We start from the raw sequence: 18897 nt of genomic DNA on the forward strand, positions 1-18897 counted from the left end.
AAATGAATGACACCTCCGGGCATGGCCAGGTGACAGGAGTCTGGGGTGCATCCATGGTCCTGCTCATCTGTCTTCTTAGCTGGGACCATGGGCCTTGGGGAACTTGGTGTCTGAACTTAAGTGCTATAAGGGGTGTTAGAGGGATGGACGCTTCCAACAGTGGCCTCAGCACCAGCTTCTGCCTGCCTGTCACAGGGAACAACAGTGCTGGGGGCAGGGGCAGCCTCCATCCCCACCCTCTGCCTGGATTGCTGTTTCTTCCGGCACCTTCCAGCATGCACACAGACTCATTCCTTTATGCAGAGCTCACTTCGTAATTGCCAAAGTGATCAATCAAAGAGGAATTTCACGTTGAGTCATCAGAGCACAGGAGAAGATGGGGGAGCTGAGCTGAAGAGAAGGGTTGAAACGCGACTGAGGTGCTGGCTGCTGCTTCCTGGACCCCACACAGCCCACTGTCCTCCAGTGGGAGGGAGAGAAGGGCATCCTGCAGCTCCAGTGGGCGGTGGGGCAGGCAGAAGGTGGTATCCAGGCAGTGTGGACAGGCCCAGCTGGCCAGGACTCCTGGAGTCTGCTCCCAGCAGCTGGCCTGGTCTGGGTGGGCTTCAGCAAAGTGTTGGAGGGCTGCTGACCCAGGACACAGTGGGCAACTCTCTGCCTGTTCTCCTGAAGGCTAACCAGTATTTTTCATGACTACTCCGAGAAGAATCCAACTGCTTCCTACACGGCCCTTCTGTACCAGGGGTTGGAGAGGAGACAGTAGCCAAATTTTCAAACAAGCTGTGTTGAGCACATACTGTGTGGAGCCTTGGGAAAGGGGACTGGAGCCCCAGGACACTGGCCCACTGCAGAACAGGATTAAAAGGAGCAGATTAAAACGGTCATGGGAGGCACATTACCTCCTGAAAGGGGAGGTTCAGCTCTTGGAGGAGTCGGGCTGGTTTTGCAGCCAGAGAGGAACTGGAATGCCACACGCAGCACCAAGAATCAGAGAAGGTGTGCTCTTTGCCCATCTGCCCCAAACAGAAGTGTGGAGGGGGAGGCAGGCTTAGTCATGTTTGATCTACACTCTCAACCTGTTTCTCTTTATGACTTCGGTAATTACAAAATTATTACCAGTTGTAAATTTTTCAAACAATGTTGAAGAAAAGGCAAAGTCCCATCTGGGTAGAGACGGACTGCCTCTGTGGCTGGCTGTGGTCCCTGACACCTGGACCCTCTCGGCAGCCCTCTCCCCACATGCTGGACAACTGCATTCCCTGTACATTGCTGCCTCTAACTGCAAACACTGAGTACATATCCTGCGGTGGTTGTGTCACGATTCTTTAGCATTGGCCTTGGAAGTGGGCTTTGTGGGTTAAAGTGCACTTTTTATGCTTTTGTGTGCTGGGCAAAAGCACATTTAAATTTTCTATTTGCTAATTACCCTCCAAAATGGCTTAACCAATTTATTGATTTCCCACGGCTCAACACTTCCACAAAATAATGTGCTCTAAATCCTGCTTATCTTTTCCACCTGCATGAGGGCAAAAACCTTGATTTGATTTTGGTTCTCTGTTTATAGGTGAGACGTGTCTCGTGTTTGTGGGCCGTTTGTGTTTCTCCAGTTGATTCATATGCTCTGCACTTTATTCTTCTTCAAACTCGGTTTATTATTGATTTTTATTGGCTCCTGATGTAGAAAGGGCTACTATACATTCTACAAATATTTTCTCCAAGTTGGCGGCTTCTCTCCTGACCTTATTCATGACGCATCACGACGTGGCCTTGCGTGTTTAAGTAATTGAGACTGATCCACTTTTCCTGTAGGTGTTCTGATCTCTCATCAGCTCAGATAGGAGACACATTTATAATAGAAAACTAGAAAAAAGAAATGACCTAAATTTTCAAAAACTGCATCTGGCTAATGAAACAGGCACATTTTCTGGAGGGGTGTAAAGGACGGCAATCCTGCCCAGCACGTGGAGGCCCTGGGGAGCTTGCATGGCCTGGTGACGTAGCAGGGCCATGAGAGATGGGCGCGCTGGCCTGTTCCTGCCTGGCCCACTTCTTGGGGACATGACACTGGTGACGTACCTGGACAGAGCAGGCCCTGTCCTGTGGGGTCTGCACACCAGAGGAAGCCTTGCCAACAATGAGAGCAGAGCAGGACAGCTTCAGGACGGGAAGACGAGAGGGTTGTGTTTAGAGAGGAAGGGGTTTCCTTCTTTCTTTTTTATTTTTTTCTCTAATCTTCAAAGATTTTGCTTAGTGCTATGAGATTATTTTTGCCATAAAATCAAGAACAGGTGAAGTGTTTGGTGATAAAATAGCCCGGATGGAGCTATTTCAAAGTGATTCCCTCCCTCCCTTCCTTTCTTCCTTTTCTTCCTCCCTCCCTCCGTTGTTCCTCCCTCCTCCTCCCCCCTTCCTTCCTTCCTTCCTTCCTCCCTCCCTCCCTCCCCGCTTCCTTTTTTCTTCCTCCCCCTCCCTCCCTCCCTCCTCCCTCCCTCTCTCCCTTTCTTCCCCCTTCCTCCCTCCCCCTTCCTTCCTTCCTCCCTTCCTCCTCCTCCCTCCCTCCCTCTCCCTTCCTTTTTTCTTCCTCCCACTCTCTCCTTCCTCCCTCCCTCCCTTCCTCCCTCCCTTTCTTGCTTCCTCCCTTCCTTTCTTTCTCCCTCCCTCCCTCCCTCCTCCTTCCCTCCCTCCCTCCCCCTTCCTTTTTTTCTTCCTCCCTCCCTTTCTTCCCCCTCCCTCCCTCCCTTTCTTCCTCCCTCCCTTTCTTGCTTCCTTCCCCCCTTCCTCCCTCCCTTCCCCCTTCCTTCCTCCCTCCCTTCCTTCCTTCCTTCCTTCCTCCCTCCCTCCCTTTCTTCCTCCCTCCTTCCCTCCCTCCCTCCCTTCCTTCCTTCCTTCCTCCCTCCTCCCCCTCCCTTCCTCCCTTCCTCCCTCACTCCCTTCCTTCCTTTCTCCCTCCCTCCCTTTCTTCCTTTCTTCCTCCTTCCCTCCCTCCCTCCCTCCCTCCCTTCCTCCCTCCCTCCCTCACTCCCTTCCTTCCTTTCTCCCTTCCTCCCTCCCTTCCTCCCTCCCTTCCTCCCTCCCTTCCTTCCCTCCTCCCTCCCTTTCTTCCTCCCTCCCTCCCTCCCTCCTCCCTCCCTTTCTTCCTCTCCCTCCCTCCCTCCCTCCTCCTTCCCTCTCCCCCTTCCTTTTTTTCTTCCTCCCTCCCTCCCTCCCTTCTTTCCCCCCTCCCTCCCTCCCTTTCTTGCTTCCTCCCTCCTTTCCTCCCTCCCTTTCTTCCTCAATCCCTCCCTCCCTTTCTTCCTCCCTACCTTCCTCCTCCCTTCCCCCTTCCTTCCTTCCTCCCTCCCTTCCTTTCCCCCTTCCTCCCTCCCTACCTTCCTCCCTCCCTCCTTTCTTCCCTCCCTCCTTCCCTCCCTCCCTCCTTCCTTCCCTTCCTTCCTCTCCTCCCTCCCTCCCTTTCTTCCTTTCTCCCTCCCTCCCTTTCTTCCTTCTTTCCTTCCTCCCTCCCTCCCTTCCTCCCTCCCTCCCTTTCTTCCTCCCTCCTTCCCTCCCTTTCTTGCTTCCTCCCTCCCTCCTCCCTCCATTCCCCCTTCCTTCCTCCCTCCCTCCCTCCCTCCCTCCCTCCCTTTCTTCCTTCTTTCCTTCCTCCCTCCCTCCCTTCCTCCTCCCTCCCTTTCTTCCTCCCTCCTTCCCTCCCTTTCTTGCTTCCTCCCTCCCTTCCTCCCTCCATTCCCCCTTCCTTCCTCCCTCCCTCCCTCCCTCCCTCCCTCTCTCCTTCCTTCCTTCCTCCTCCCTTCCTTCCTTTCTCCCTCCCTCCCTTTCTTCCTTTCTTCCTTCTTCCCTCCTCCCTCCCTCCCTCCCTCCCTTCCTTTCTCCCTCCCTCCCTTTCTTCCTTCCTTCCTTTCTCCCTCCCTCCCTTTCTTCCTTTCTTCCTTCTTCCCTCCCTCCCTCCCTTCCTTCCTTCCTCCCTCCCTCCCCTCCTCCCTCCCTTTCTTCCTTTCTCCCTCCCTCCCTCCCTTTCTTCCTTCCTTCCTTTTTGGTTCAGGGGCACTTAACCATAGAGTCACATCCCCAGCCCTTTTTTAATGTTCTGTTTTGAGGCAGGGTCTTGCTAAGTTGCTCAGGGTCTCCCTAAGTTGCTTGGGACCCTGTGAAGTTGTCGAGGCTGGCTCTGAAGTCTGAGCCTGGCCCAGCCTGAACACCATTCTGCTTTCTTACAAGTGATCAGAGGAAAGAGGATCTGCACCCACAAAGTGTGGTAGGCCGGGAGCTCAGGGGACGCCCTCTTCACTTGGCTCTGGTGGTGTGGGTGATGCTGTGCTGCGGGTGGCCCTCAGCTGGACACACTCTGCTAGTGGACAGGATGGGTCTTTGTGGGGAGCTGGCCAGGCCAGGTCCTTCCTTCCCATCTCCTTCAGTTATTTCAGGGGCCTCCCTGTGGATGTTTGGTTCCCTCATCTGTCGACTTCCCCAGCCCTGTCATGTCCCTGCTTGGCCCTTGAGGGGCTTGTCCCCACCCAGGGCCTGGTCTTCCCAACACTCCTAGGGTGGCTGTTAGGATTGGGGTCTGGAACATACCTAAAGGCTGTGTGAGGAAGGCTGGTCCCAGTGCAGTGTCCAGAGGGTGGGCTTGGGGAAGGGCCTGGATCCTGAGGGCTCCGACCCGTGGATGGCTGAATGGACACTGAGAGGAGGTGGGAGCCGCAGGCAGGTGGGGTTGGAGGAAGCAGGCCACCGGGCAAGCCCCCTGGAAGGGTACTTCTTGTCCTGGCACCATAAGCCAAAATGAGTCTTTCCCCCTCTGAGTTGTTTTTCTCTGATATTTGTCACAGTGATGAAAAGCTGACCGACACAGAGGCTCACCTGGACGCTCCCTCCCCAGGTGGCTCTCCCGACCTCTATCTGGTCCTAGCCTCGGCCCCCCCACTTTGAGGTCCCACCCCTGACTTTGCACATCATTTCATTCTAGGGATTGTCCTCCTCTCTCTTCCCTTTGGTCACCTTATTCTCTAAGATTCATTGACGTGTCTCCCCCAAATCCCTGCATCCCTGGAGTGGGGGGCAAGTGGTTCCTCCCCAAGTCCCCAGGCCCCTGGCATGCCTCTGTGACCCTCACGGAGTGGCCCTGGACGTTGGTATTTCTCTCCAAGACTCAGATTCTTCACTTAACCGAAGCGGGTGACGGCACTGGCCCAGAGCTTTCTGAGTGGTGGGGAAATGGAGCCGTGTGAGGGTCCCCCGGCCCAGGGCGAGTGGGTGAGGGGAGTGGAGCAACAGGAGTGCCACTGTGCCCAGCAGGAGGAGCAGCCTGACCCGCCCCGGAGCCGGCCTTGTGTGTCCCCTGCGGTAGGAACTCATCCAGGGCAGGGACTGATGGGGTCCAGGGGCCTCTGCAAGGAGCCCACCACAGCCAGGTGGGAGGCCAGACGGTGTTGGGTCCTAGACCACATGGAGCCTCTGTCTGTGCAGAGGTCATCCCTCTTGTGAAGTCTTTGACCTTGACTTTGGTAGCACAGAGACAGTGCTCACAGCTGCTGTGAACCCTCGCGCCGGTGGCTAGAAGGACTTTTCTGGGGGCCAGGTGCTCCTCAAGCTGATGTGGGGGACCTCTTTCTCCAGGGTGTCCTCTGGTTCCCTGTGCCCACCAGAGCTGGACGCAGACACACTGTGGCCAAGATGCACACATGAGGGCATGGCCACTAGGCTCTGTGGCCACTGTGCCACCTGGTTGTCACTGAGCGGGGACATGGCTAGCTGGTAAGTCAACCTTGTCAAGGGCTGTGGCAGCAGCATGGTCTGGGCCAGTCTGCCCTGGTGTGCTGGCACACCCTCAAGGCCTGGGTACTCAGCTGCCCTTCACTCAGCTCTACGTAAAACAAACCCTCTGCCATCTTTCCATGGAGAGCTTGACCTGTCTCCTCCTCATCTGGTCCTCGGGCTCCCGTGCCCATTCAGGCCATGGCTGTCGAACATCAAGTCCTGACTCTTGTCAGTCTTGCAGATACTTCAAGTCCCAGCCCAGGCCACGTACTCCACATCTGAGTCTGATTATCAGCTTTGATGGACTAAGGGCATTCAAGATCCATGACTGCAAAGTGACCCCAACTCTCTTTGGACTGTAAGCCTATGATCTGATGAGGAAGGGCAGAAGCAGCCCCTGCTGGGGGAGAACCACGAGTAGCCACCTGCCGAGAACTGGAGGAAGGCCCAGAGGGGTCCAGGTGGGCTGAGCAGGAGGGTTTGGTTTCTTCGGGCACCATAACCAGCAGAGTGCTCTCAGACCTGCCCCCAGGCAGCCTCAGCTTGCCAAGGGGCCCTCCTTCTTGTAACTGTCTTGTTTCCTCCCATCTGGAAGGTTCTCTGTGGAAAATAACTTCCTCCCAGAGACCAACCTTTCAGGCTGGTGTCCTTGTGTTTGGCCTCTGGCTGGTCCTGGAAAATGGGGGGTCTGCTGCTCTGCTCCCAGCAGCCCCTGCATCCAGCCCCCCAAGGTGACCCCAGGAGCAGCTCCCAGACTCCAGGTTGGTGTTGAGGCCAATCCAAAAATCCAGTGGCCCCTTGCTTGGCTGGACTCTGGAGCCGGCCATCACGAGTGGGGTGGGCTGCAGACTGGAGATCGTTTCCATAAATAGGGCATGAAATCCGAATTCCTATGCAGACTCGCCGCCACTGTTCTGCAACAGCACAGATCTGTAGATCCTGTCACTCCAACTTAATTGCAAGCGTCTTAAAGAGGAGGGTTGTGTCCTGTTTATTTTGGGTGACTCTGAAGTGCCTTGGAATGCTTTAAAAATATCCCAAATGCTAGTTTTAGGGGCTGGGGCTTGTATATATTATAGTCAAAGAAGCTCTGGCCGCACCTCTTGTGAATCTGATTTCTGAAGCTCCGCCTGTCTACATAAGCAGGGAGCATCCTGATGGGGCCTGGTCCTCCAGTGTCCCACGCCCCAGGGGTTTATGTGGGTCAAAGGGTAGAGCCCAGTAGGGAGAGTACAGGGCTCCTGTCCACCCCCTTCTATCACTTCCCACAAAAACAAGCAAATGTAAGTGCCCCTGCCCACTTTGTGTGTAGGACTGTGTTTTGCAAATTACAGAATGCTAGGAAAGCTAGGTGAAAATCAACGGAAAATCACTCCTCCCCTGTCTTTCCTTCCTACCATTGAGTCATTGATGCTATTTGCTCATTTAAAGAATTTGGGTTGAGAGCCACGTGTAGTAGGGGGCCTCTGTGATCTCCTGGCGCCTTCCCCAGACGCCTTGGGCTTTAGGGGGCAGGGTCTTGGCAGGCCCAGCTGTGGTCTCCTCTCAGAAGGGTCCCTCCTGCTGGGACACCCTGGTGTGGCTCAGAAAGGCTGCTGTCCCAGCCCACAGGCTCCCGTCTGTCCTCCCTCCTGAGCAAGCCCTGCGCCTGTGGACTTCACCTGTGGGCCCTTCCCTTCTCTGTTTGCGGGTGTAGGAGACTCTGGCAGCAGCCCTGTGCCTGGCCCCCGAGCCCCTCTCCCCTGCACCTTTGAGGAAGGGCAGTTGAGAGCAGAGGTGGCTGCTGAGGAGGCCCAGAAGCTTCTGCTCAGAAGTGCTGGCTGGGATGGGGAAGAGGAAAGGAGTCACAGGACCAGGGGAGCCGGAGCTCAGACGGCTGTGTCCACAGCCCCTGGCCAGCCCAGAGGGCGTGGCCGGCCCCACGGCAGGTCTGGTAGGCTGTGGGGAACCTACAGGAGCAGGTCCAGAGACCCTGGGCAGGCGGAGCCTGGGGGCAACAGGGGAGAAAGGTGAGAGCATAGAGCAGCGGTCAGCTCACCAGCAGTCTTGCTTTCTGTGAAACATTATATGGAAAATTCTAGAAACAAACAATTCATAAGTTTTAAATAACTTTTATCATGATGCATTGTTATAGTTCGTTTCATTTTATAATTACTTATTGATGTTAATCTCTTCCTGTGCCCAATCTGAAAACTAAACCTTGCCATAGGTGTGTATATATAATAAAAAACAGCACATATAGGGTTTGGTACTATCCACAGTTTAGGGCCCCCACTGTGGGGCTTGGAACATATTGAGGGGGACGAAGCTAGCCTGTGCCCCACCCTGCACATATGTACAGCGTGACCATCTCCAGCAGATGGGCTTGCAAAGACCTCCCTCACTACACACCGCAGGCAGAGTTCTGCCAACCTGGGGTTTGTATTCTGGTGAGGAGACAGACAACCTACACCCACCTGGGACTTATATTCTGGTGAGAAGATGGATAATAAACAGACGATGGATGTCTGGTATGATGCCCTAGCAGAGACAAAAGCTAGAAAGGGACAAACAGAGCAGAGAAAAGGGACAGAGAATCCCTGGGGCGGCCCCTAAATGCTGTGATGGGGCTGATGCCTATGTGTTGAGAGGACCTGAGTCAAGCAAAGGAGAAGGAGCCCCCAGGGAAGGCCGAGGCACAGGGCACCTGGCCAGGCGGAGGCTGGAAGGAGGCAGAGCGGACTGGCCCTCAGCGTTCAGGCTGTGTCCTAGGTGGGCGTGACCTGAGCTGGCTTAGGGGCGGCCTGGGGTCTGAGTCCCACTCTTGCCTGCGGGGCAACACTGGGTAGGTTGGCCGACCTCCTGGGCCTCCCCGTTCCTCTCTGTGGAATGGCCTGGGCCTCTGGGGGCGGGGGGTTTATCCTGCCCTTCCTCCTCCTCCTCCTCCTCCTCCTCCTCCTCCTCCTCCTCCTCCTCCTCCTCCTCCTCCTCCTCCACGGCTGCCTGGCCTCTCCTTTCCACGGCTACTGTGGGAGCAGGATGCAGAGCGCATGGTGGCCCTGGAGGCCTGCTTCCTGCACACCGTGTGCATACCGTTGCCATGGCACTCACGGCCCGGGGGAAGTGTAGGTTTAGGGGCTGCTGAAGAGGCCCCTCTGGAGCCAGCCAAAGGCAGTTCTGCTCCCACTTCAGGCGACAGCGGCGATCCCTTTCCCCCGCGGGTTCCACGTGTGCCATCAGCTGTCAGAGGCCATGCCTGGCACTTTGGTCCTTAATGAGGACCGCCTGAGGCCCAGAGCAAGCCGCCTTCCCTGCCGTCCAGCAGGGCCCACAGGCCCACTGCCAAGGCAAGCACGGGTCCTGTGCATGCCCAGAACTGACACTTTCCAAAGACCATCTCCCTGGTGACTGACTGTCCACACTTCCCTGACATTGTACAGGGGAAGCTTGGTAACTGGCTATGAAGCGCCCTGGGGCACGTGGCCACTGTTGTTTGATGTAAATCTACTGTCCCTCCTCGCACCTGCCTGGCAGGAATAGATCTCATCGCTCTTCAGCAAAACTTTCAGTGGTCATTTTAGGGTCCCTGGTCCTTGGGAAGGACCAGGATGTGTGGCTGCTGCTTTGCGGTGGAATAAAATAGGCTGGGATCTAACCAGGAGGTTTCCAGGGCAAGCGCCCACCGGCGTCCGCCTGTTTACTTGCTTGTCTTTTTGAGGCCCTGGGGTTAAAGCAGCACCGGCAAAGCACTGTGGAGACCAGGTGTGCCAGTGCGTCCAGGCTCAAGTGAGGACCTCGGCTCCGAGAGCGTGAGCACCGGCAGCGTCTTGGCTTATTATCAAAAGTGGGGAGGGGGGGGCTGATGTGGCTTTCGATGAAAGTGGACCAGGGCCCCCCCTATGTCCTTCTGTCCGTCTCCCCTTCCCGACCCAGGGCTTTCCCTGTGTGGTCACCATCAGGGTCAGCCCTTTGTCCAGAAGTCACCTCCTCCCAGCCTGCGACCTTTGTGAAGAGAGCACTGTTCCGGATGGCCCCGAGGGGCAAGGGGCCACCAGGGCATCAGCACGGCTGGGGCCCCCTGGCAGGTCAGGTCACATCCTGACAAGGATATCCACCAGCCGCGGATCTCCCATATACATATATATATATATGTTAAAGACTTCTTCTTTGGAGCTGTTTTAGACCTAGAGAAAAATTACTGAGACAGAGCACGTAGTTCCCACGCACATTGATCCAGCTTCCCTGCCATTGACGTCTTATGACAGTGGCTACTCAGTGACCCAGCAGCCACTGGAGTCCAGGCTCCCTTCAGACCTCCCTGAGTTCCCTTGTCCTTTTGTGGCCAGGACCCCACGTGGCATCCTCGTCCTCTTGCCCCTGGAGGCTCCGCAGGCTGACAGCTTCTTAGGACTGCCGTCTTTGGGGACCTTGGCGGTGTGAGAAGTCCCTGGGGGCCATGTGGCAAGACGTGGGTTAGCTGGAGTGGCCTGGTGTTTTTTCTCATGAGTAGATGGGGCCGTGGGTTTGGGGGAGGAGGGGGATGAAGGACCATGGCCATCACCTTGTATCAAAGGCACACAGTGGCCTGTCCACAGGACTCATCACTGCTGACCTTGACCTTGGTCACCTGGTGGAGGTCTGTTTGGCGGGTTTCTCCACTGCAAGCTTACTGCCTCCCCGGGGGTCTCCGCGTGGCTCCCCGTGGCTGGAGGACTTCCTCTGCAGGCTGTGGAGGGCGGAGTCTTGGATCCTCGCTGGGTTTAGGGTTTCTCCGGTTGGTGTCAGGGTGGCTTCCGGCATCTTCATTTCCTGGGCCGCCTGTGCTTTCTGGGAGGAAGTGACTCTACTCAGCCCACGTGGAAGGGCTGGGACTTACCCCCACCGCCTGGGGGCAGAGTGCCTACGTAAACTTCTTGGAATTCTTCTGCACGGGAAACTGTCCTTTCTCCTCCTGTTGGTCCATTCAGCCATTTATTCATATCAGCACGGGCTCGTGGGTGTGCTTTATACTTGGGTTAATGCAATGCCACTTTATTTTGTGCTCAAGTTGTTCCTCTCTTGGCTGCTGAGAGCTCCTTCAGTGGCTCAGGAGCCTCCTTGACATGCACCATCAATGTGATTTGTGTTTGGGGTTTTATTTACTTCCTTCTGTGTGTGTGTGTGTGTGTGTGTGTGTGTGTGTGTACATGTGCATGTGTTGAAGGTTTGGCTGCCAGCCTGGGGCACTATCAAGATGTGGGGCCTCGTTGGGGCAGTAGGTCGCTGGGGGCCAGCCTTTGAAGGCTCTGCTTTGTCCGTGACTTCTTGCTTTTTCCCTCTGCTTCCTGGCTGCCGTGAAGAGAGCCACTTTGCTTTGCCGTGTGCTCCCCACCATGGCGCTCTACCTCACCACAGGCTAAGAATCAATGGAGCGGGATGATCATGGGCCGACTCCTCTGACACCATGAACCACAATAAACATTTTCTCCCCTAAGTTGGTTTTCTCTGGTATTCAGTCACAGTTACAGAAAACTGACTAACAAAATCGTGTATATTTCCTTTCCTGATCCTGGGATCAGCCATTCCTCCACAGAACTGGGTTGGTTGAAACCAGTATCTGGGAACTGGGTGTGCTTGTTGCTGCCGGGGTGCTTCCAGGCCCTCTCAGCCGACAGCACGGCAGAATGTGCATACACTGACATGATAGTTACACACAACTACTTCTCTGCATGTGTCATGAGTCAAATGTGACTTTATCTCAGTATCTTCAACTCCAATCTATCACTACCCGGCAATCCCAGCCTCCGCCCTCCATATCCTACTTATTCAGGTCCAGTATCCATTTGTACTAATGTTTGGAGAGGCAGACCCTCCCACCATGTGGAGATGAGGGAGGAACAGAGTGGGGTGGCTCCTCAGTGGTTTCCAGCTCCAGGGCCACCACTGGGGGCTGCTCAGGATCCCTGACCTGGACGCTGAGTCCCAGCAGTTTCTGAGTTTACTGTCCACTGCAGAATTCATGGCCAGTTGAGCCCCCTCCCTGCAGCACGTTGGGTAAGAGGCTCCACCACCGTGCAGGCCAGGCCGGCCACTGCTGCAGCCCTGAACGTGGGGAAGAGGTTTTCAGGAGGCGAGGGTTGCCTCGGTCAGTAGGCTGTGACGCCACATGGAAGGCTGCCAGGACATGACAATGCTGGAAGTGACCCTTGGGCCACACAGAGAAATCCTTAAACCTGGAAACAGTATGAAAGGCACAGACTCCACGTGCTGCAGGAGGACCCGGAGCTACTTCCGACAACAAAGCAGCGTTCGTCTGCATAGTGGCCCAGCTGGGGGCTCTTCCATGCAAATGTGGAGGGCTAGCCCTCGTCCTGCCCCTTGTCCAAGGGGATCTAACTCTGCAGAGTCTTCAAGCCAGACTGAGCTCTGGGCAGAGCCCCTGAGCCCACCTGGTGAAACTGCCCGCCTCGTGCTGGCCGGGCCCGGCTCCTGCAGGAGGCTCCCGCATGGAGGCACCTGCCTTCCTGTTCACTGTCCCTGTGCTGGGACCAGGCCAGGGGCTGGGCTGCAGGCTGCCCGACCTCCTGGCTCTGCCTGTCCACACTGCCAGCCCCCGTGGCCGGAGCCCTCTGCCTGCACCGTGGCTCTGCAGACCCAGCCTGAGCGCTTTGCTTAGAAGTGGCCTGACACGGAGCAGCAGGAAACATGGGAAGCCCGTGCAGCCTGGCCCTGACCTCAGGTGTCTGCGGCACAGGAGCTGTCCTTTGTCCTCTCCCTGGAGGGGACAGGAAACGGTCACGAGGCCCTGCATCTCTCTGCTCGTGACCAGAAGAGCACATGGCCCTGGTCATGTGCTCCTTCCCCATCTGAGAGACGTCGCTTCTCATCAGATCTCACGCGGGGAAGCAGGGCTGAGTGCTGTGATGGTCCTGGGAGGAGGCGTGGGCCCTCGGAGCCAGCTTTCCCTCTGTGTGTGTGTGTGTGTGTGTGTGTGTGCGCGCGCGTGCACGCGCACGCGCCTGCCCTTCAGTTGTACAAATCCCACTGACGAATCCATTTAGTGAGAAATGCACATGAATCTGTTGCTGCAGCTGATCATCTCAATCCCACCCTGAAGCTCTCACAGCCTCACGACTTACCCCGGGGCACGCCACCCCCCCACCCCCCCCACCCCCGCTGGAGAGAGCACCCCGTCCGCCCTGTTGAGAGTGTGCCTTTCCCTTGCTTTGCCATCTTGTGTTGTATTGACAGATGGCACTGCCACCTTTCTGGGGCACAGGTGTGGTGTTTCAGTACGAGGCCACCTCGTGTACGCATTAACCCAGCATCTCCTGTTTGTCCTTTCTTTGTGTAAGAACATTCACAATCCTCTCTTCTACAATCTTGGCGATGCCATAAGGGGAGATTATTCTAAGGATCCTGTAACCAGGCGCACGGGGTTGATGTGACGTGTGCACGGTGTGTGGTATAAAATACCAACCCAGGCTTCCAACAAATGCCGTCTGTCCCCTAGCCAGGCTGGCTTGACCTCTGGTCTCCCATTCACTTCCAGCTTTAACAAACAAACACACAAAAACCACAACACGCAGGCAGTGTCACGGGAAACGGCATCGAATTGGAAAAGGCAGACCTCTTCGAAAAACCCGGCAAGGTGTTTTTGGAAACCCTCTGCAGCCAGGTTCTGGTGCTGGCAGCGTGTGAGGAATAGTCACCCAGGGCACCTGATGGGCAGTAGTGTCTCAGAGCATGGATCAATGCCTGCTTTGTGTAGCTTGAGGAGCGTCACCCTGGAGCGTGTGTCTAACCCTTTCCACCGACTGAGGCTCTGCAGACAGAGCCCTGGAATCACTGTCACCTCTGCTCCGCCGCCTCACAGGGAAGGGGCTGCTTTGTCTTCAATAATCCAAACGAGTCCCAGGGAGTAGGCACCAACCCTCAGCCTCCTGTTCTTCCCTTACGACCGGCCGCTCAGTCCCTCCGCCCTGGCGAGGCTGCCTGTGCTGACCTGCAGGAGGGCACCTGTCTCCGTCTCCCGCTGAGAGAAGCCGGAGGAGTCAGAGATGGCTGGCGTCATGGGGCACAGGGGGAATGAGGTGGCGCAGAAGGGACAGGAGGGTGCAGGAGTCTCAGGGGGCGGGCCGTAGGGTGGTGGTGCGTGGTGGCTGTGTGCTCTGGTGGACACATGCAGCTGGAGGGACCAACATGATGGATGGACAGTTTTTTAAAGGAGGTGTTTGCACTCTCAACCACAGACGTCGGGTGGCAGGGGACGCACGGGCCTTGATTGTGGCTTTGTGACAGGTCTATTCCAGCTGTTGGGGGCATGCCGTTCCTGCCTGGGTGAGGCTGGTGGAGGCTATGGGGGTGGCATCTGGTCTGATCCTAAGAGCCAGCCTTAGGCAGGGGCAGAGCACGGCAGAGGCCTGGTCACTGGGCTGGACTCTAAAGGCCACAGCCCATGCCCAGGGCCTAGTGCCACAGGCCCTCTGCTCTCTTCCTCACCTGCCTTGGGACTGACCTGTCCTGATGGGCCAGTTGGTCCCTTTTCCTGGCATGGGCTGGGCTTGGCCAATGGGGACCCCTGGCAGAGCTCAGAGGTGGCAGGGGGTCAGGTGCCCCCCGGAGGCTGCCTCTGGCTGCGGGTCTCCCTGACTAAGGCAGCATTGTGCATGTGACTGGTGGCTCCCGGTGCTGTGACCTCCATCACTCTGATCCCTTGGCCACCGTGGCAGCACGGCAGTGTGACCAACTGCAGGCTCCTGGCATCCACGGTGCCCTACCCTCACCAGAAGTCTTTCCCAAACACCACCCAAAGCATCCTGGTCCTGACTTGTCCCTGTGGGGTCCTGGCCAATGGAGGCAGTTGGTACAAAGAGTGGCCCTGAAGACAGATCCTCAGCAGGAGACCTGAGGGTCTTGCTAGACCCAAAGCAAACACCTTTTAAGGGGAGGAGGGAGAAGGAGAGGGAGAGGGAGAGAGGGGTAGGGGAGGGAGAGAGAGAGGGAGAGGGAGAGGGAGAAGGAGAGAGAGAGGGAGAAGGAGAAAGAGAGGGAGAGGGAGGGAGGAAGAGCAAGAGGGAGAGAGAGGGGGAGGGAGAGGGAGAAGGAGAGAGAGGGAGAAGGAGAGAGAGAGGGAGAGGGAGAGGGAGAAGGAGAGAGAGAGGGAGAAGGAGAGAGAGAGGGAGAGGGAGGGAGGAAGAGCAAGAGGGAGAGAGAGAGGGAGACAGAGAGAGGGAGAGAAGGAGGGAGAGGGAGAAGGAGAGAGAGCGAGAGGGAGGAGAGACAGCAAGAGAGGAAGAGCAGTAAAGGGAGAGAGGGAGAGGGAGGAAGAAAGGAGGGAGAGAGAGAGGGAGAGGGAGGGGGAGAGAGAGAAGGAGGGAGAGAGAGCAGGAGAGGGAGAGAGCAGGAGATGGGGAGAGCAGGAGATGGGGAGAGGGAGGGAGAGGGAGAGAGAAGGGGAAGGGGAGAGAGGAAGAGAGAAGAAGAGAGAAGGGAGAGAGAGGAAGAGAGGAGGAGAAAGAGAAACCCCATTCACAGCAAAGGAAGTGCACATGGGATCCCACTGTGAGGGGCTGGTGGCCAGCAGAGGGCAGGCCTGAGAGTCTGGAGGGCACTGGGAGCTGAGGGCAGGGAGCCCAGACTCTAATGGAACCTGGGGACGCTTCCCCAGCTGCCCCAGCCATACCTGTGGCCACAGGGGTGTCCCGAGACCAGGTCCTAGAGGAAGAAGCGGGAGGCCTGGCTAGCAGAGGTCTTCACAGTGTGCCAAGGCCTCACAACCCAGCAGGTGGCCAGGAATGACCAGGAGAACCCTCCAGAGACCAGGGTGCCTGGAGTTCCTGCCCGTGGAAGCAGCGCAGCTAGCTGAAGGTGGGATGGTGAGGGCTAGCCACTGCCACATGTGGAGAGAACACAAACAGAAGGCAGGAGGCTCTGAGGGGCCGCGGGCTCCCAGAGACAGAACAGCAGGCTGTGTGGTCCCCCGTATGCAGGGTCTGCGGAGGGGATGGAGGCTGGAGCCCACGGCTGGCTGGGGGCTGCGAACCCAGGGGCTCTGCTGAAGGTCTGATGGCAGGGGAGGTGTGCAGAGTGGCATCCGCTCCAAGCCCTGCAGCCCGAGCCCCAGGGGAGGAGAGGAGGGGCGGAGATTCCCCTTTCCTCTGCCCTTCCGTCCTGTCTGCGCCCTCAGAGTTGGAAGGCCGGCCACTTTGTGGCCAATTTCTTCTGGAACACACTTGAAGACAGGCCCAGGAACAGCACCTTACCACGTGCACTCAGGCCACGTGGCCACCTGAGGCTCACCACCACAGTGGGGCTGGAGGAGGACTGTGGGCTGCTCCTGTGGACGGCACAGAGGGCCGCCAGGAGTGTGGGAGGAGTTTCAGGGTCTAGGACGACCACTCTGTGGAGGCCAGCCAGTCTTCTTCACCCAGGCGGTGCTTGTCACTGGGCCATGTAAGGTGGCAAGATTCTGAATGCCCAGGTCCTTAATAGCAAACAAGTCCACGCCTCTCGGTGGCCTCTAGTGGCTGCTGCCGCTCACGGTGCCCCACTCTGGCTGCATGGGCTGGGGCATGTGCCTTCCCTCCCCCTTTTACCCCTTCTCTTTCCTTACATGGACATTGTCACTGGGTTTAGAGCCCATTAGATTCAGATCCCTGCCTACCATCTGTAAGGACCCTTTCTCTGATCTGGGTCCCGGGTGGCTTATCTTTTGTGATCCTCCTGCCTCAGCCTCCTGAGTCACTGGGATTCCAGGTGTGCACCACCACACCTGACTTTCTCATGAGAGAATTTTCATGTTTGACCATTTCTCTTAAAGAATTGATGATCTTCAATAATTTCAATTATGTTAAAGTAAAATTAAAATCAATCGTTTTTGATATAATCTAAAAAAATCAATAGTGGGGTGAGTTTTAATACGTCTCCTTTCCAGCTGTCTGCTTGCTGTCTTTGGACTATTTTAAGCTCCGCTGAAGGATTCTGTGTAAAAACTCGTAGGGCTGGGGAGCAGCTCGGTGTGCACAGGTGCCCAGCATGTGAGGCCCAAGTGCACCTCTTCCCCTTCCCCCAGGCCCCATACAGGTCAGGTGGGTGCAGCATTGCCCGGGGGGGCATAGTGCAGGTTTGGCCCCCAGATGTCAGGCTGGGGGTCCGGAGGGAGGAGGGAGGAGGAAGGGCCACCTGGGAGCCTCTGCCACGGTGACCGTCCACAGCTGGAGTTTGGGTTGGAGGTGGAACTGGCACTCTCTGAACATGGGTGTGTTACAGCTGTGCCTTTGTTGGAGCAGGGGGTCTGGTAGAGTCTTCCCAACACAGAAGCAGGAAACTGCATTAGGGTCTCACCACGGCCAAGGCCCCAGGGGTGTGAAAACAGGCACAGTTGCCCACCTGATTCCCTTGGGACTCAGTGGGCCCCCGACAAGCCACCGCACCCAAGGCTCCGCCAGTGCCCCTGACAAACCGGAGACAAGCAGAAGGACGGCAGGTGCAGCAGCGGTGAGGGGCTTAGCTCACCTGGGTGCAGACCTGACAGCCCCACAGCCCTGGCACCCAGGGACCTCCTGGGAGAGGGTGGGATTGGGGAGGCCGCAGCAGGGCAGAGACTCAGCTGTGTGGCCCCCGTGCTGCTGCAGGGGCTTGGAGAAGGAAGGCTCTGGTGACACAGCCACCGTCCAGGAGTGGCCCTGACACTGGCTCCCTTCGGCCTCCCCCCTTGAGGTAAGGGTGAGGGTTTGGGCACGCTCAAGGGTGGCACTAGAACAGAAGACGTAACTCAGAAATGTACTGTGATTTAGAAAAGTCATCTTCTTTTTATCCAAGTTGAGCCTTTGAGCACTAGTTCTTCCTTACATTTTAATTAAGCTTGTGAGACGTGAGTTAGCAGGCCCTGGGTCAGTGTGTCTCGAGTGCCTTCACATATTTTAAACTGGACATACACATTAAGCATAGTGATTTTATTGGAGAGTCTCCAGGTATTTGATTAACAAGCCAAAGCTTCCCAATAATCAAATTCTTTGAGAAATTAACCTTGTGAACATTGTGATTCTCAAGTTCTTTTAAATGTTCCAATTCTGGAAATAAATTTAGTGACACTTCTATGTGACAACTCAAGTTTAAATCAATTACTCAAGTTTCAATTAGTTGAAAAAAACAGGTAGGACTTTCATTATAATGGACCAAGTTATGGATCTGTGAAACTCCAAATATTCATGAATTCCTTAACTCAAAATTAGTAAGATGATGGATTTGATTCCTTAACATTTCCATTCAAAATTCAAAATATCAGTGAAGTGTTCACAAGCAGAGGACCCACAGGGGGAGTGTCAAGGTTGGCTCTGGACTGTCCCCCACAGTCCGTGTGTGGAAGCCTTGGTCCCCAGGGCAGCAAGCCTGGAGGCTGGGGTCTGGAGAAGCGATGGACAACTGGGAGGTGGTGGGAACTGTAGGCAGGTGGCGTGCAGCTGGCTGGAGGACACAGGTCAGTAGCCTGTGCTCTTGGGACTGTATCTTGTCCCTGGTCCCTTCCTCTAGCTCCTCTTCCCAGCCGCCAGGAGGTGAGCAGCTCTCCTCCCCACGCCCTTCCACCGTGATGTCCTACCTCACCGCAGGCCTGAGCAGTGGAGCTGGCCGACTGTGAACTGAACCGTGAAATAAACTTTTCCTCTTCTAAGTTGTTATTGTCCGGTCTTTGGTTGTAGCAGTGAAAAGCTGAGTATCACAGCAGCCAAGAAAACAATGGCATGGTCCCCAACCACCTGGGGGCACAGAGCCTCCCGGATGACCACCTACAATGGCCTAGTCCCATCACAGAGCCTCGTGATGAGCACCTACGCTGGACGAGGTGCAGGTGAATCACCTCTGATGGACACGTACACATATGGAGCTCTATGAAGGTGAGAGGGTGGTTTCCAAACAAAATGCCCATTTTCGAAGTCCTATCTTGTTTCCACCTGCCCAGAGCTCAAGCTCTCTGTGACCGACCCTTCCGTCCCCTCTTAGGAGCTTGGGTGCCCACTGTGACTCCACAAAGGCCCCGGTGGACCTGCCGTGCTGTTCAAGACACTGTCGGGGTGAAAGCTTCCACAGCACCCAGGAGTGGAGGCAGCAGTGAGCCCCTCCTGGCTTTGGCCTCACCACCCCCCAGGCTGAAGCACCTTGCCTCCGCCCCTGCCTTGTTGTTCC

The sequence above is a fragment of the Callospermophilus lateralis genome, chromosome 10, assembly GCF_048772815.1.
Source record: "Callospermophilus lateralis isolate mCalLat2 chromosome 10, mCalLat2.hap1, whole genome shotgun sequence".
NCBI classification, from domain to species: Eukaryota; Metazoa; Chordata; class Mammalia; order Rodentia; family Sciuridae; genus Callospermophilus; species Callospermophilus lateralis.